The sequence below is a fragment of the Lagopus muta genome, chromosome 4 (genome assembly GCF_023343835.1).
Source record: "Lagopus muta isolate bLagMut1 chromosome 4, bLagMut1 primary, whole genome shotgun sequence".
NCBI classification, from domain to species: domain Eukaryota; kingdom Metazoa; phylum Chordata; class Aves; order Galliformes; family Phasianidae; genus Lagopus; species Lagopus muta.
In genome coordinates, this window is record NC_064436.1 from 66325839 (window position 1) to 66343071 (window position 17233).

Here is a 17233-nt window from a genome sequence, read left to right on the forward strand (position 1 = left end):
ATCTACCCAGGATCAGGAGAGCAGTGAATTTGGTCCCTGTTTACTGTTCTGTATTCCCTCTTAAAGATATGCTGAAGATGGGTCTTTCTCTTGCAGTCATGTTCAAGTGGTGGGGCTGTGACCTCTTTGCTGAATTTAAAGTTGTTTTATATATATACCCAAAGCATACTTAATTGGTCGAGCTTTTCAGACAATGTGAAAAACTTCCTTTATTATTTGTTCTTCTCAGGTCCTCATTTCAGTGATAGAAGAATCATGGAATCATAGAATCATGGTTCGGTTTGGAAGGGAACTCAAAGGTCATCCAGTTCCAACCTCCTCTGCCTTGGGCAGTGTTGCCAACCACTAAATCAGGCACTAGACCTGGTTACCTTGGACTCCATCCAACCTGGTCTTGAAATCCTCCAGGGATGGGGCATCCAAATCTCTCAGATGGGAGAAAATCACCAACTAGTGCATGTGCTCTATCAGCAGTCACATTTTCCAGTATAGGGATCCTAGTGAAGCCCTTGTGATTTTGTGGGAACAGGCTGTTCATGCTCTGTGATGGAGACCTGAGTATTTTTATGCATTTCATCCCAGGCTATTACCTCCTTAGAGGAGCATATTGGCTCTACTGAATTCTTAAGACCAAACCCTTTCGAGATAAAGGAGACACTGAATTTTAGGCAATAATTGTCACCCAAATGCCCACTTAGGGCATCCAGCTGATTGGACTAGATGATCTTAGTGGTCATTTCCAACCTCAATGATTTCGTGATTCTAAGCACTAATCCAAGTTCCTTGTGTGCAGGCGTACCTTGCATCTTTGTCTCATTCATGTCCTCCAGTGTCCATTCTATTAATGCCTTTCACTTTCCCAAGTCTATTTTTCCCCAGCCTTTTACTTACCCTCATATAACTCTTACGAGGCAGAAGCAGCCTGCCATTATATGTATAATAAAAAGACTAGCTGTTTTCTTGGAAGATGTGGGAAAGAAGAAAAAGAGACCATTAGGTGCTACAGAACACTGGCAAGAAGGGAATTCTAGTTCCTTGTGGCTGTTTAAATATCTCTGAATTACCATGTCTAATGCAAAATATGTTAGTATTAGAATTTGATAGAAAGCTTTGAGAGCAAAAGCACACTTTGGAAAGCATAGAATGCTTGGAGCTACCAAGATTCTTGTAGTCAGTCTCTGCAGGCTCATAAGAAACCATTTGCTCTAAATTACATGGAAACTGTGCCCCATACCTGAACACCAAAATATTTTGTTTCTGCTCTTAATTCTGCCATGATTCAAGGCTCTAAAACTTAATGCTTTATAATTAGTCATTCTCACATTCCAAAAATGTAAAACAATTTTCTTTCTTTTAAAATTATTTTATTGCACCACCTTTCTAATAGATCTAGAGAACATAGGAAGAATGATAAACTGGTAAATCCGCTTTTATGGGTACATTTGTATCCCTACCTTGCTTATAAGTAGATTGCATTATAAAAAACAAACAATCCCCAAAATACATCTTGCTAAATAAAATCAATCCATTCAACTGTATTACAGCTTAAGAAAGAACAAAGAAACCACAAAACAAAAACAAAAATAAAAAGTCCTACCTTATAATGAATGGCAAGCTGGAAGCTATTATTCGTATGAACCTTGTTTAACAATCAATGTCCTGTTAGCAAACTATATAATATTTTCCAGCAGAGTGCTACTGCCAGTTGTTTTCAGATTTTTTTTTTTAATGAATGGAAGAATTGCTGCTGTTTCCTGGAGCACTTTGATCAGGAACTGTTATACTGAGACATTCAGCTGACTTACACGCTTGAAAACCAGACCAGAGAAAAGGAAAAGGGAGGGTCACAGAATCATAAAATGGCCTGGGCTGAAAAGGCCCACAATGATCATCCAGTTCCAACCCCCTGCTATGTGCAGGGTCACCAACAAGCAGCCCAGGCTGCCCAGAGCCACATCCAGCCTGGCCTTGAATGCCTCCAGGGATGGGGCATCCACAGCCTCCTTGGGCAACCTGTTCCAGTGCATCACCACCCTCTGTGTGAAAACATCCCCCAATATCCAACCTAAATCTCTCCTGTTTCAGGGTAAGACCATTCTCCCTTGTCCTATCACTATCCACCCTTGTATTAAATCAGCCATTAAATCAGTCAGTGTAAATGACCTTAGATGAACAGAGCATGACATGTCCAGGAGTAGTAAAAATTAGCATAATTCTGCTGCCATGGGAATTAGCAAGAGTTAAATCATGGAATTCCATGGGTGATGACTCAGAAAAGCGCTGCATGCTTTTAAAAATCTCACTCCGATAATTTGACTTTTTGTCTTCTTTGTAACTTGTCAGCACTAATAGAGAGGGGAAAGAATAAAAGAAAAGACTTCATTTTGTCACACCCAGTAAAGTGATAAGTCTAATTGTGCAGTCATCCTGATGTACCATCAGAGAGCTGGAATGCGCTGAGCGAAAGCACACCAGATATTTGAAATGTTACAGATACGAGCTGTGTGAATCACTGGCATTTTTGATTTGGTGAGCGAACTGTTTTGACATATTTGAAACACACTGTCATTTCTATTTTATTCAAAACGACATGGAGATATCAGCCATAAATTGTAAATAATTTTGGCTTTCAACACATAGATGACTTGTTCCTCCCCACATCTCCACATTTGCAGCTTGTACAAAGAACTGGAAGACGTGGATCGCTCCATGGCTTGTGTTAGCCTCATGGAAGCCAAGTGGCAAATCACTAACTCCTGCCTTCTGATCAGCCCTGGCTGACTGATGACAGAGCTGACAGCAAATGCTGAGAGTAAATCAGCACATGGCATGTTTTAAACAGAGCGTATGAGGGAAGGGGTGAACTGAAATGAGAGCAGAATCCTATTTTCACAGTCCTTCTGCTGTGAAGCTGCATCTTGTCAAAACCATGAACAAGATGTTTCTTTTTCCTGCTCTCTGAAAAGGAAGTATCAAAATCTTTAATGAGAAAATTATTATGGTATTATTACATTTCATAAAACAATTTCAAGTGAGCAGAAAAGAAAGCCAATTCTTTCTAAAACACACTGCTTTGAAATACGAAGGGAATACACGAAGACAGAGCAAAGAAACATGACTTATCTTTAATTACTGAAATAATTTTATCCCCAATAAACCAGAATAAAATAGAGAAGATATGTTTGGATAATACTATGATAAGACTGATGCATATATTTGGGCACCACATGAGGGAAAAATGATACTAACATTAAGGTTTTTTGTTCAGGGTAACATTTCTCTTCCTATTGCTTTCTCATTTTTTATTCCTGTTCATGTGTTAAGAGCTTTAATTCAGGGAACTTTTATATAACTTCAAAAGTAGGTAAATAAAATTAACACCTTGTCAACGCTTTATTACACAAAGTCTGTCATCCCATTTATGTATTTCAGCACAAAAGACAACCGCTTCTTTCCATCTCTTTTATTCCTTCTCATCTCTATGAACTTCAATCTCATTTAGTCCTTTCAACAAAACTTTATTTTTCTTCTTCTTCTGTTAAGATTCTCTGCTTTGACATCCATCTTTTGATCTGGAGGAAAGAGAACATTAGTGATTTTGATCTTTCACTTAACCTTGATAAATGTAGAAGTCATCAGATATAACCTACTATGCCAACTCTGAACTGTACATGTTATAACTAAGTATTCTTCCAGAAAGGATGTAAAGTCAGCATCCTTCAAACCTTAGGCAGAGTAGTACTGCAGGATGAGTAAGTACTCTCACCTTGCTTTCAAAGTCTCTTGTTATCTTGTTCGGCTTTATATGTCTCAGATAAAAAAGAGACAAGATTTCACATTTTGAAATGTTTGTTCAACACCTTAAAAAGAAGGAAAAAACCTTTGATTTGAGCTAGTAAACGCAGACTTTCACTTCTTTTTGCAAAGAAAAAAGTCACTGTCAACTTGTGCTTCAGAGGTTTGTTTGTTACAAAAGTGAGGGTAACCTCGAATCTCTTCTTTTTTTAGTGACAATATAGAAAGAGATTCCTAGAAGCAAAATTCTATTCTTTCTCCTTAGGGTACATCAAGCTCAGCAGGTGGCAATGTGAAGTGCAGCAGATAACACAGTCATTCTCACCCATGCCACTTGCAAGAATTTTTTCTGATATACGTTCAGAGAAAAGAAATTCGGAAAACTGAACTCTGCATTTGCACAAATACTTTAAGGCATTAAATCCATTCATCTATTTTAGCAGCATAATTGCTCTAGTCTCCCCCTGTAGTCAGCGGATGAAGGAATGTTTCCTCAGATGGTCTTCTGTGCTCTGATTTGACATCATGCCTCTCTTCATCCACTCATACAAAGATCTCAGCAGTGACAAGGTCTCCAGGAGTCCCTCCTAGTTAAACATCTGAGAGTCTAGAGTGATTCTTCAGCTCCTGCTACTTCCTCTTCACCTCTGCCAACAGCTACATCATTTGGGAATTAACATCTGAAGTCGGATATAACCAGGCAAAGGTGAGTGAGACCTTGGAACTGATTGCTGGTACCACTGTTAGTGAAAGCTTGCTGGTCTACTTCTCACTTTGTCTTCATGTTATTCTAATTCTGAATGCCCATTATGCTCTTCCCAGCTATTGTTTCTCCTCCATACTCTGCCTCATTTAATATAATTCCCACCCTTCTCTTTACTTACTCTCTTCTTCCACCTCTCACATCCTTGCTGCACTTGAAGCACATGTTGCAAATCACATACTAAATAAACACAAGTTTCAGCTAATATCTGGAAATAACCAAAATTACAGAAATAAATTTGAACTCCTCACATCAATACCCTACAGTTCACTTGTGATTTAAAATCCTTGCTAGTGTTGCTTGCGTGATTGCTCTCACCTGCACCTAGCCTGATCCTGTGGGCACTAATTCAGGCATGGAGAATCCCTTGCTGTGTGCAGCTGGGGCTTAAAGCCTGGCTTCTGCTGACTGTCACATGAGGGTCATAAGAGTGACCCTTAGGACATAGGGATCCCAGGTGTCCAGAACACTTGCAAAGAAGTCAGCACAGATTAGGTAAGCAGTGGTAATCTATCTACACTCTCATCCGATGGCAGTGATGCAGTATAATTCTTTTTCATTATAGGCTAAACCAAGTCCAATGTCAGATTTGGTGCAGATAATAAATATTCAGACAAACAATTAGCACAGCTCAGTTGACACATGGCAGCTTGTAAAGCTGTTATAATTTCACTCTGTGCGGGTCCTCTGAAAACACAGTTGGGTTTGCTTTTGCTCTTCTGCCAAAACTGCTACTACATAACGAATTAAATAGTCAATAGACTAGACAGGAAATTAAAAGACTTAAGTTTGATTACTGAGCAGGTGCTCCTTGAGTGACCTTGGGTAAATCACAGATTAATTGACCCATGGTTCAGTTTGTTATTGCTAGACCTGCTGTGGGAGTAAACTCTTAGAACAGTTATGAAACACTTGGATTCTGTAACAAGGAAAACCATGTGAATACACCTAGGAGGAATTGCAATTGCAGAACATGATGTTTTCATCATGACCTCAAATTTGTATTACTTCAAAAGAGTACCTATACTAGGGAGGGAATCCTGTTGATTCAGTGTTGTTACCCCATATGAAATAAATTGCCAATTAAAGTCTAACAGGCCCCATTTTTCACGCAACATCACTTTTGCCTAAGTATTCAGGAACACTGTGGTGATATAACTCTAATGAAAGGAAAATCATATGCCCTTTCCATTCAGTGGCAGATTAATCTACAAAAATTCATCTACCACCCACTGTTTTTCCCCTTTATGTTAATGAAGCTTTGGAATTAATAAAAATAAAGTAAGCTTTCACACAGTATATTCATTTATACAGGCAATATTATCACCGTTTTGTCCAGTCCTGTGTCATAATGTTCTTCTGATTCTCTTCCAGTTCAATGATGTAAATGGGAAGAACTGACAGTTTGGTCATTCCTCATCTATTATAACTACAAGAAGCCGTAGAGCATTGCTATCATGCCTAATGAGATTACAAACTTTGGGCAGAAAAAATTCAGTGCATTTTGAAAATGTGTGCCTGCTTCCTGATTGCACTGATGCTTACAATAACTTTAGTAGATTTACTAGAGGCAAGAGTCCAGCAGGCATTGGTTGCTTCCACCAGTTCCCAAATCGAGTTTAGGACAGTGAGCTCTGAGCTTGTCCTATTTCTTGTTCAGTGCTTCTTCTCTAGTTCAGTGCAGACATCCACCCCAAAGTCTTATTTCATACAGCAGAGATCATAGAATCATAGAATGATTTGTGTTGGAAGGGACCTTTAAGATCATCTAGTTCCAACTCGCTGCTATAGGCAGGGACACCAGGTTGCTCAAAGCCCCATCCAGGCTGGCATTGAATGCTTCCAAAAGCATTCAAGAGATGTGAAATGTGGAAAGAGATCAGGAGAAAAAGAGGCCACACTGACAAGCAAAGCTGCCTTTCCTTCCACTAATTCCTGAAACGAAACGATACAAAGGGTGAAAATTCCCTTTCCCTATTCTCTCTCATCCACCACTTTTAAGACAGCCTCTGGGTCTGCCTTTATCTTTCGACTCATGAAAGTCTGTAAAAAAAGGTCTTTGCACAATATCATGAACCCCTTCCTGGGCTTTGAGTACAGATGGCTTCCAAAGGGAATGCCAGTGAGTCCTCCCACTGATGAAAATTTAATCCAGCATAATTATGAGCATGTCTTGGCCTCTGTGAGATCAGATGACACAGCTGTTCCAGTTGGCTCTGCAATGGACACAGATGAGCCCATCAGCCAAACCTGGTACCATCGCTGGGAAAGCACATTTAAGATAAGACAGAGAAGGCTAGAGAGAGGAGAGAGATGGAAGGAAGCAGCAGAGGAAACACCAGAGTCAGAGGAGGAGGAGGAGTTTGAAAGTTGCTATAAGCATATCAAATATACTTTCACAAGATATCAAATCTAATAGGAAATTTAGAAAAACAAATCTAAGTCAAATCAGGAAAGATCTATAAAGGTACATCAACTTTGCTGTTGAGAAGCAAGTACTTAAAAAACTCCACTGTTTGAGTCTGCCTAGAAGTATACTATGAAGCGATTCCATTAAATTTCCCCCACTTCACGTGCTTGGATGCATCTCCGTTATAAGCACACAGTCCACAACCAGCACATAACTGATCCTTTCCACATCAGGGCAGATTAGAGCCCATAACCACGTTCAGTCAATTTTGTTTGAAAGTAAGTGTGAGCTGGGAGCATTCCTCCTGCAATGTAGTCGGGCAATGACTGCTGTAATGTACAACTTGAATCCCTACTGTTATTAATACAATCTTTTAAAAGAATTTCTCTAACAGGGTTTTGTGCTTTTTGGTGTTTTTTTTTTGTTTGTTTGTTTTTGTTTTTGGTTTTTGGTTTTGGTTTTTTGTTTTTTGTTTTTTGTTTTTTTTTTTTGCACATCTAAAAGCTCAGGGATTCTTTCTTCTTCTCTTTCCTTTACATGTGAAACTTTGCTGCAAAAATCAATTCTGCCTGTTGAATGAATGATGTGGTGGCACGTCTGTAGACATAATGTCAAAAAATAGTGTTCGTCAGAAACATCTCTCTTTTGTGTGACTTGGCTGTGAGGCACAGTAATTAGTTGGCAGCAAGTCCGAAGTTTTCTGATTCACCGAGCTCTTCCATACAGCATTACAGAAGATATAGTAGTTTCTTGTTTTTATTTCTTCTAAGGAAAAAATATTTAATGACATTTTAAAAACAAAGCTACATCTAATGACTTCATGGCATTTTTCTGGGAAAATATGTACTGGATACAGTCTCATGAAAAACTACTCATGTTTCTTTAGAATAGCATAGAAATAACATTATGGCTCTTAAATATATGAAACGTCCTTCTCTGCCCTTGTTCTTACACAAAGTTTGCTCCGAAAGTAACCTCTTATTTTATTCTGTTAGGCCATTATGACAGAGGCTGATGGTGGTGGTAAGGCTGTAGAGGTGGAACCTTCCCACCAGTATCCCATTACATGTTGTTGTCGTGTGACAGATGGCAGCAGAGGGGCAATCTGATGAAATGGTGTCTGACATGGAAGTGTGAATGAAACAGAGGTGTGTCACTGAATTCCACGATGCTGAAAAAATCACACCTATTGACATACGTCAATTCTTGCTGAACACTTATGGACACCAAAGGTGGAGCAAAGTGAGGTGGTGGGTGCCGCATTTCAGCAGTGATGATAGCAACAGTGGGTCACTTCCACTGACACAGAATTTTATGAGCATGGCATGAGGGTTCTTGTTCATTGCTGCTGAAAATGCGTAGTTGATGGTAGTGAATATATTGTAAACCAGTATTTTGTAGCTGAGAATTTACTCTATCAAATAGGAAGTAAATATGAGGCGTTACTTTTGGAGTGATGTATGTACATTAAAGATCTCATAAAGCTTTATGCATAGGAATCAAAGATTCATGCATGAAAGCACATGTAAGATGAAGTATATCCTCTCTTACTGAAGTACTCACAACTTTTATTAAAGATGCATGAGAACACAGATGCATGAGTTACACAGAATGTATTAATACACAACTTACATCTATATCAGCATAGTTCAAATGACTTATATTAATCATACTGATAATTCCAATAAATCTAACCCCTTCAGTATTTCAGATTTTGGGGCAGAAATAATCAACCAACATTGGTACGAGTCAGCTTGTTAACCTGGGACTTACATAGGTGTTTTGAAGTACCCTTTTTGCAGAAATTCCATTATCCAGTCATTAAAAACCTGGAACATTAATTTTCTTTACTATGAAAATAGAAATCCTACAACTTCCAGCATCTGTTTCTATGTGTGGAAATACACAACTTGCATTTCTCATTATTTCTTTGCATGGCATCATTCACGAGTAATAAATAACCATAGAAAACCTCTGTCCTTCAGTACATCTGATACATTGACAGCTCTGAGAACCTCAAAGCTCTCTTTACCTGCAAAAGTTACCTGGCTCCTTATATGTCTCCCCTTGAATCTGGCTTTACTATATGTGACTGCTGCCAAATGTGTCCTAGCAGCTCAGTTTACAATACACTATTCTTGATACCCTATGTACTACACTGAAGGCATATAGAGTTTATATAGAAAAAATGACTAAAAAAAAAATAATTCCTAGGTTACATTGGCTATACGATAGCAAGTATCCCAAAAGCACAGGTCAGGTTCTTGGTTAGCCTCTAGGAAGACTATATCCTCATTACATTATGTTTAATCCTTGTCTCTTCAAATCCAATGTGGTACCTCTGTAAATAAATTTATTCTGTGGATGTGCTTGCATTTATTTTTGCAAATGCTTAAAATGATCTTAAAGGTTGTATCTTAGCCTATAAAAGTTACCATTTTTATAACATGCTTCTTACATCCTGGCATGTTAGAAGAGTTGAGCTGGAAATGTTTGAGAGGGCAAGGTCACCCAGGGTAGTTTCTATATGGAAAACAGACGTAGTATGGTTTTGTCTGTATTGTTTGTGTGAAATAGTCTGTGGTATAAACAATCCCCATAATTAAACTTTAATTTTGTTTTACCATACCTAGCTGGTTCACTCCAGACTAAAGCCTTTCGGCTGCAGTGGTGTACATGCAGTTTGGATGATTGGAGTGTCACGATCTGGAAATGTATTAGTAAGCTAAGTTATTTTGCAGCATATACACGCAGACAAACCAGAGCAAAGAAAGACAATAACTAATGGGAAACTGAATCTCATAGATTCATGGAGTCAAACTTCTCAGTATCTTGGATTTAATTAAATAAAAGTCATTAGCAGGGGAGAAATGAAAAATAGAATCAACACATTGCTACTGCACTGATCAGCCTGTCCAAACCAGAATCTGGACATTAGCAAAGGAATACACATTCCAAATAATAGAAAGTAGTTAACTCCATCGAGAAGCAGACAAGGTGAATCACTAAGGCTGGGTTACATGCTCACATTTATTTGGCTTAAATCTGTACTCTTGAGTACAAGCCTTGTCTTCCCTGCCTTGTGGACAATCATGTTCCTTCTATACCTTGCCTTTGAGCCACACAAAGAGCCAATTTAATAAACTTGTTCTGCAGGAAACAATTTATTTTCCTCTCCTCTCTTTTCAATTTTCAGCCAGGTTAGTCTCTGCACCTGCTTGTTCCATGAGAGGGTGTGGAAAAAAGCAGATTAAGGCAGAAGAGAGATTGCAATCAGATAAATAGAGTGGCTGTACAGATTCACTTTAGCTTAAAGTCAAAGCATTACAAAGAAAGACCAGAACAAAAAGAGAACAGTGAGTACAAAGACTGAAATCCAGCAGAAGGAGCACATGAGACAAATGGCAAAAGGCAGGAGAGAAAATAAGTTTTGGCATTAATAGTTAATTGATTTTAATTTGCAATTTAGGCTAACAGTATCATCTTTTTACTGGAACACTGGCTAAGCTGCTCTACCATGTATAAGAAAAACACCAATAAGAGCTCATAAAGGCAGAAGGGAGGAACTGTGTTAAATCTTCTTAGACAGTTTAAAATTCTTTCTCTATCTCAGCTAGTTATCTGAGTTTTTCCACACAATCACTAGACAGTCACAAGTGTCTTCACAATGGAAAACCACCTTGTTTAAGTCAGGTGTCTACAGATGGTAGCACCTATGCTCTGAGGTGACTGCCTCTCTTCAGTTGCAATAAAAGAAACTTAGAAAATTAACTTATCCTGAAGTCAGCTTTCCCTGTAGGTCAGATAACAGGAGATGAACTGTATCCAGAGGTTGTATCTCTAGTTACAGACAAGGGCAGAAGATGTGCAGCCATATTTTGTAATGCTGGAGTGCAAGGGATACAGTCACCATCCTATGGGCAGAGGTGAAAGGAAAAACTGCTTTGGATGTGGGAAGAATAGCCCAGTAATACTTCTCATACACAAATGCCTCACTTTGCCTTGCTGTGTAAAATTTAGTTTGCTTACACATGAAATTATAGAATAAGTTTGTATAAGACCTCTCAGATCACCAAGTCCAACCACCAGCCCATCACTACCATGCCTCTACTCATGTCCCTCAGTGCCACATGGTTTTTGAACGCCTTCAGGGACATGCCTGGCAAGTGTTTACTATCTTCACTTTCAAATAAATAAACAAAATGCTGCTAGGTCAGCTTTTTCTTCATAATAACATGAGTTTTGGTGATTCATTAGTGCTCATTATGCTGAATTTTTCCTCTGAGTATTATAACTCAGAATCATGCAGTGATACAGGAAATAGTCCTGAGGCAACACCAACTTACCTCCTAGCAAGCTGTATAAACTTTAAAGCACTGTGCTCCCTTAGTCAGTAAAAACGTGCATTATTTTGAGAAGGTTCCAGCTTATTCTGCAGGGCCCCCAGCACCTGTGAATTCCAGAAACAGAAATCAGCAAAGAGCAGCTGCATTTGCTGAGTAAAATTGATGCTGGTTAAAAAATAACAAAATCAACATCAAACTCAAGAACAACAAACCCACTTATGAGCAGAATTTTTTCAGAGCTTCCTTGGGAAGTACTATTTTTTGAAGAGATTACATACAGAACTGACATTGCTTAATACAAATGAACTCATGTATGAACTCATACAAAGAGAAGGGATCATTACCAAGTATGATAGAATCATAGAATGGCATGGGTTGAAAAGGACCACAGCGCTCATCCAGTTCTAACCCCCTGCTATGTGCAGGTCACCAACCAGCAGCCCAGGCTGCCCAGAGCCACATCCAGCCTGGCCTTGAATGCCTCCAGGGATGGGGCATCCACAGCCTCCTTGGGCAACCTGTTCCAGTGCATCACCAGTCTCTGTGTGAAAAACTTCCTCCTAATATCTGACCTAAACCTCCCCTGTCTCAATTTAAAACCATTTCCCCTTGTCCTATCACTATCCACCCTTGTAAGCAGTCATAGATAGGGGAAATTCTTCTTTACAGTGTCACTGCTGGATTTGAAATGGTGTCTGTCCCTTTGTCTCAGAGGTAGTGCTTTAACAGCTCCTCTGCCACAGAGCAAATACAGTGAATGCTATGCTAGTGCCTACAACCATAAGCGCAAGTACAGTTCTTGGCCCTGTAACTTAAAATGTTTTAGGCTTGTGTGATTCTAAGGTAACGCATAACTAATTCAGATTACATCATGACAGCTGGCACTGAGTGAAACAAGTAACCGTACCCTTGCCACCAAAATTGGCAGTAAGTTGAATAACACATTTCAACTACCACTGAAGTTGCAGTGCTGCCAGATCTTCCGTACTTTACGAATGCTGCTTGATGCACTTTCAGCTATAGTGGTTTATTAAGGGCCATCAAAATGACTACCCAGTTATTACACTGTTAATGCATTTTAATAATAATTATTTATTGTGTCTATAATTTTGAGTCAATTACAAATGAGGCTGCCCATGTCAAATAACTTAATTTCCTCCAACACTGAAAACCTCCAGAGGAGCTGCTCTTGTAATAGCCTATGGTATGCAAAACATATGGTAGGTCTTAATAGGGCTAGATTAAATGCTTGTTTAAATCAAAATGTTGGAAAAATATTTATTCTATTTTTTAAGTATAATTAAAGTGCATTTGTAAAATTATGTTAATTGCCTGACACGGAGGGGAAAAGAACCACCCTTAACCAAACCTATTAAATAAGCATAAGAACACTGTGCATTTACCTTAATGTTAATGAGATAACATTTGCAAAGCACTTTGAAGCTTTGAAGGGCTGGATTTTCTTTTAGTCGTTACTGCTATTCCAATTGCATTTTTAAAATTTTGTTTGTTCATTTAATTTTATTTCATTTTACAGGGCAACATTTTTTGCACATCTGTTAGATGTAGTATAAGTCATAGGGACTAAGAGCTCAAGTCTACAGGGTGTTATTTGCTTGAGATATCATTGCCTAAGACTGTGAGTCCTCCAGGACATGAACAGCAGGAATGGTGATGGTATTGCAGTCAATGCACAGAAAAAACTGTTGATATCCAACATTTGCTGTTGGTTCTCCAGCAACAGTCTCCCTAAAACCTCTAAAAATGGGTTAGAGTGATTAGTTTCCATGGGGGTCTTCATATACTGTGTCCAGTTTTGGGCTCCTCACTGCAAGAAAGATATTGAGGCCCTGGAACGTGTTCAAAGGAGGGCCACAAAGCTGGTGAGGGGTCTGGAACACAGGCCATATGAGGAGAGGCTAAAGGAGCTGGGAATGTTCAGCCTGGAGAAGAGGAGACTCAGGGGAGACCTGAAGGGAGGTTGTAGGCCTCTTCTCTCGTGTCATTAGTGATAGGACCAGAGGGAATGGCTTCAAGCTATGGCAGGGGAGATTCAGGCTGGACATGAGGAAGTATTACTTTTCAGAAAGGGTGGTCAGGCACTGGAATAGACTGTGCAGGGAGGTGGTGGAATCACCGAGCCTGGGGGTGTTCAAGGAAAGGCTGGATGTTGTGCTGAGGGACATGGTTTAGTGGGAGCTATCGGGAATAGGTGAACGGTTGGACTGGATGATCTTTTAGGTCTTTTCCAACCTTGGTGATTCTATGATTCTATGATATGCACCTAAATTGGGCTTCTGCTGAGCCCACCGTTTGCAAGAGCCTCTGTTAACCTGGTAGACTAATTAAGGAATGCACCACTTTGCAGTGTGAATTCCCCTATGACTGGGCACATGTAATACCCATAGCATTGTGTTTTGACTGAAGTTTTCAAAACCACTGAAAGACGTGGAGTCTCCTGACTTCAGTGTGAAGGAACTAATATTAATTAACCTCCACATAAGACAGAACAAATCAGGCTTTGTATGTATGGGATTGTAGTCAAGTGTCTAACTCCTGCTGAACTGCACTGCTTTTATTCAGGTTGCTCACATCAGGAAGGTTATTCGAGCTTGACCCTGCTTGCAGAAAATCAATGAAAAGTCAGTCCCTGGGGTTAATAAGACCAGGAGCAGATCTTTTATATCAGGTTAACTCTGGAGTTGTTTTAGTTTTAGATTTAGTTTTGCCCAGCAAATATAGTTGAATGTTTTGGTTAAATAAAATGTAATCTAGCAATCTATATATAAGCTATAGTTGTTACAAATTATGAAGTTAGATGATTAGGAAGAATAAATAGAAGAGAGTGGAGCTGAATGCAGATGAGTTTTAGTTTCACTGACTCTCCTTTTTTCCTGTCTATTGCCCATTTGAGGCTATAAAGGAAAAATGTGAGTGTGGAAGGTATCAAAAACTTACTTTATCAGAGGCTTAAATGCTTCCTTTTCAATGAGTTTGGTGAGTACCAGGATTTGATCTTCCCTCCTTGTTCCCATCTTCTGTTCTCCCCTGCTATACTGCTTCATTTTTCCTATGTTGTTGGACTTTTCTTTCTTCCCACTTTTCTCCCACTCTCCTCCCACTCTATACTATTTATGTTTGCATTAACAAGCAGCTGGACTACACAAAATCCTTCATAGTCGTATCAACTGAAGGTCTACACCAAACTACTTCCCCTTGACTGTGCAGCACCAACCTATATCAATCCTGCAAAGTGCTGAGTTTCCAAGTGCAAAGGCAATCTATTTGATCACCCTGGGAACTGATGCAGACAGCAGGTCTCAGGAATGGGAAACTTCCCAAACAATCACATAATCCATTTTTCAGCCTAGGGATGGAGGTGGGCCTAGTCACACGCAGGGTGAATTCAGAAGGGTTTTGCATCCAAAACTTTGCAGTATGAAACAGGGTAGTTACTCTAGCTTATGTTATGTTGTGCAGTGCAGAGGAAAGAGGGAGTACAGTGGTTTTCTGTCCCTAAGTACTTTCTCATTTCATTCTCATACTGCTCAAAGTCTGCTTTGGTTTGTGGTGACTGCCAGATCTCCATGCCCTCTAGTCTGTGTCATTCCCTTTCAGATTGTGGCCCCAAAGGACTGGAAGAATATTTTTATATACGTAGTATAGTTGAAAACTTAAGTAAACTTTTACCATCATAAACTCCTCTTCATGTTTAAGATAGAAGCAACAGGCTTCAAATCTAAAAGCAATCTGAAATTTCTTTGTTCACAGTCCAGATAGGCATGCTGAAATTAGATCATCTCTAGGGAAAAAAAAGGTCTTTGATGCTTGAAGACAGAAAGGGATGTGGGAGAAAGATTAGAAAAGAGAGAGAGAAAGGTAAAATAGTGAAATGAAACATTGATACCCTTCGTTGAAAAGTGGGAAACCGAGGCACAGAACTTTCTTGCAGAGGAAGGGGATGAGCCCAGATGATATGAGTCAGGTCTCACAGAATACCTATAGCACTGCAGGAACACAAATAGAGAGAAAGTTACTGCAATACATTTTCTGTGTCCTCTACCCTGTGATTCAGTACATACCTCCTGTCTGTGGAATGCCCTTCCTTTAAATGTTAGGTTCAATTAAATCAGTCTCTGTACGGCACTGTGCAGAATTTCAATGTGCTTATTCAAAAGGCTAAAATCCCTTATTTTGTCAAGAGAATGTCAATTTTATGATTTGAGGAGGGTAAGGGAGGAAAGAGACAATATCCTTTTTTTTTTTTTCTTTTTTTCCCTTGTAAAACATGTTGCACTGCAGAAAGCTTTTTGATATGTTTTTACATATCTCTGACAGCACCACGTCTGTGTTGGCCAGCCAGTATGCTGGTAAATGTGCTTTGGATTTTTATCTCCCATTAACAAAGCTTTCACTCTACTGGGGCTGGAGAGTCACACCAGACAGTTTTCAGATTGCCCCCTATGGGATGGATAATCTTGTCATTGGGTGGTTATTTAAGACCTGCTTTTAGGCCAGGAAGTTGGTGCAATATGGGGTCACATTCTGTACTTACTTTGCATAGCTGGAAGTACAGCAGTATTTTATTTGACCTGAATAAAGGATCAACCTATAACTTATTACAAGGTAACTGCTGTACTGCTTTGCTTCAATGTTTCCATCCGTAATAGAGAAGGGTTTGAATTTGATGTACCTTTATTGATGTGCAGTATAAAGCAGATGCATAAACTGTATACAAGGATCATTAATTCACACTGCAATTGCAGGTAACTAGAGTGGGTGCAGCAAATCTTTAAGTGTTGTATTGAAGTTATAAAATAATACAAATATATGTGCAGATGTATGTGTCACTGATCCATCCACATTTATACATCCCAGTGGAAATACAGTATTGCTTTCTGTCATTTCTCCTCATTTTTTGGATTACTCAGAAAGATCTGACAGAGGCCATCACAGTTATACAGTGCACATAATCAACAAAAAAAGAAAGAGAGAAAGAGAGAGAAAGAGAGAGAGAGAGAGAGAGAGAGAAAGAAGGAAAGAAGGAAAGAAGGAAAGAAGGAAAGAAGGAAAGAAGGAAAGAAGGAAAGAAGGAAAGAAGGAAAGAAGGAAAGAAAGAAAGAAAGAAAGAAAGAAAGAAAGAAAGAAAGAAAGAAAGAAAGAAAGAAAGAAAGAAAGAAAGAAAGAAAGAAAGAAAGAAAGAAAGAAAGAAAGAGAGAGAGAGAGAGAAGAGAGAGAAAGGAAGAAAGAGAGAGAGAAGAGAGAGGAAGGGAGGAAGGGAGGAAGGGAGGAAGGGAGGAAGGGAGGAAGGGAGGAAGGGAGGAAGGGAGGAAGGGAGGAAGGGAGGAAGGGAGGAAGGGAGGAAGGGAGGAAGGGAGGAAGGAAGGAAGGAAGGAAGGAAGGAAGGAAGGAAGGAAGGAAGGAAGGAAGGAAGGAAGGAAGGAAGGAAGGAAGGAAGGAAGGAAGGAATACACAATAAAACAATTAAAGATCTGAAGTTGGAGGGAAATTAATTTAATCAAGACATACGTATTAAAGTACCCAGTTTAAAATAAACCCTTCAATTAATGGGAAAGAACACAGGTATGAGGGGCTACAGTAATTATTGAAATCAGTGAACCTGACATCCAACACTGAAAAACAGAAAGGGAAAGAAAAAAAAGAAAGAAAGGAAAGGGAATGAAAGAAAGAAAGAAAGAAAGAAAAGAGAAAGAAGGAAGAAAAGTGAAAGAAAAAGGAAAGAAGGAGGAGCAGGAGAAGGAGGAGGAGGAGGAGGAGGAGGAGGAGGAGGAGAAGGAGGAGGAGGAGGAGGAGGAGTGGAGTACTGTGTTTTGAGAAATGAAAGGTCTGCTTTTTCAAATACGTAATGGGGAAGATCAGAAGGAAATGGTCTTTCAGTGCATTGCTGTGCATCCTTCT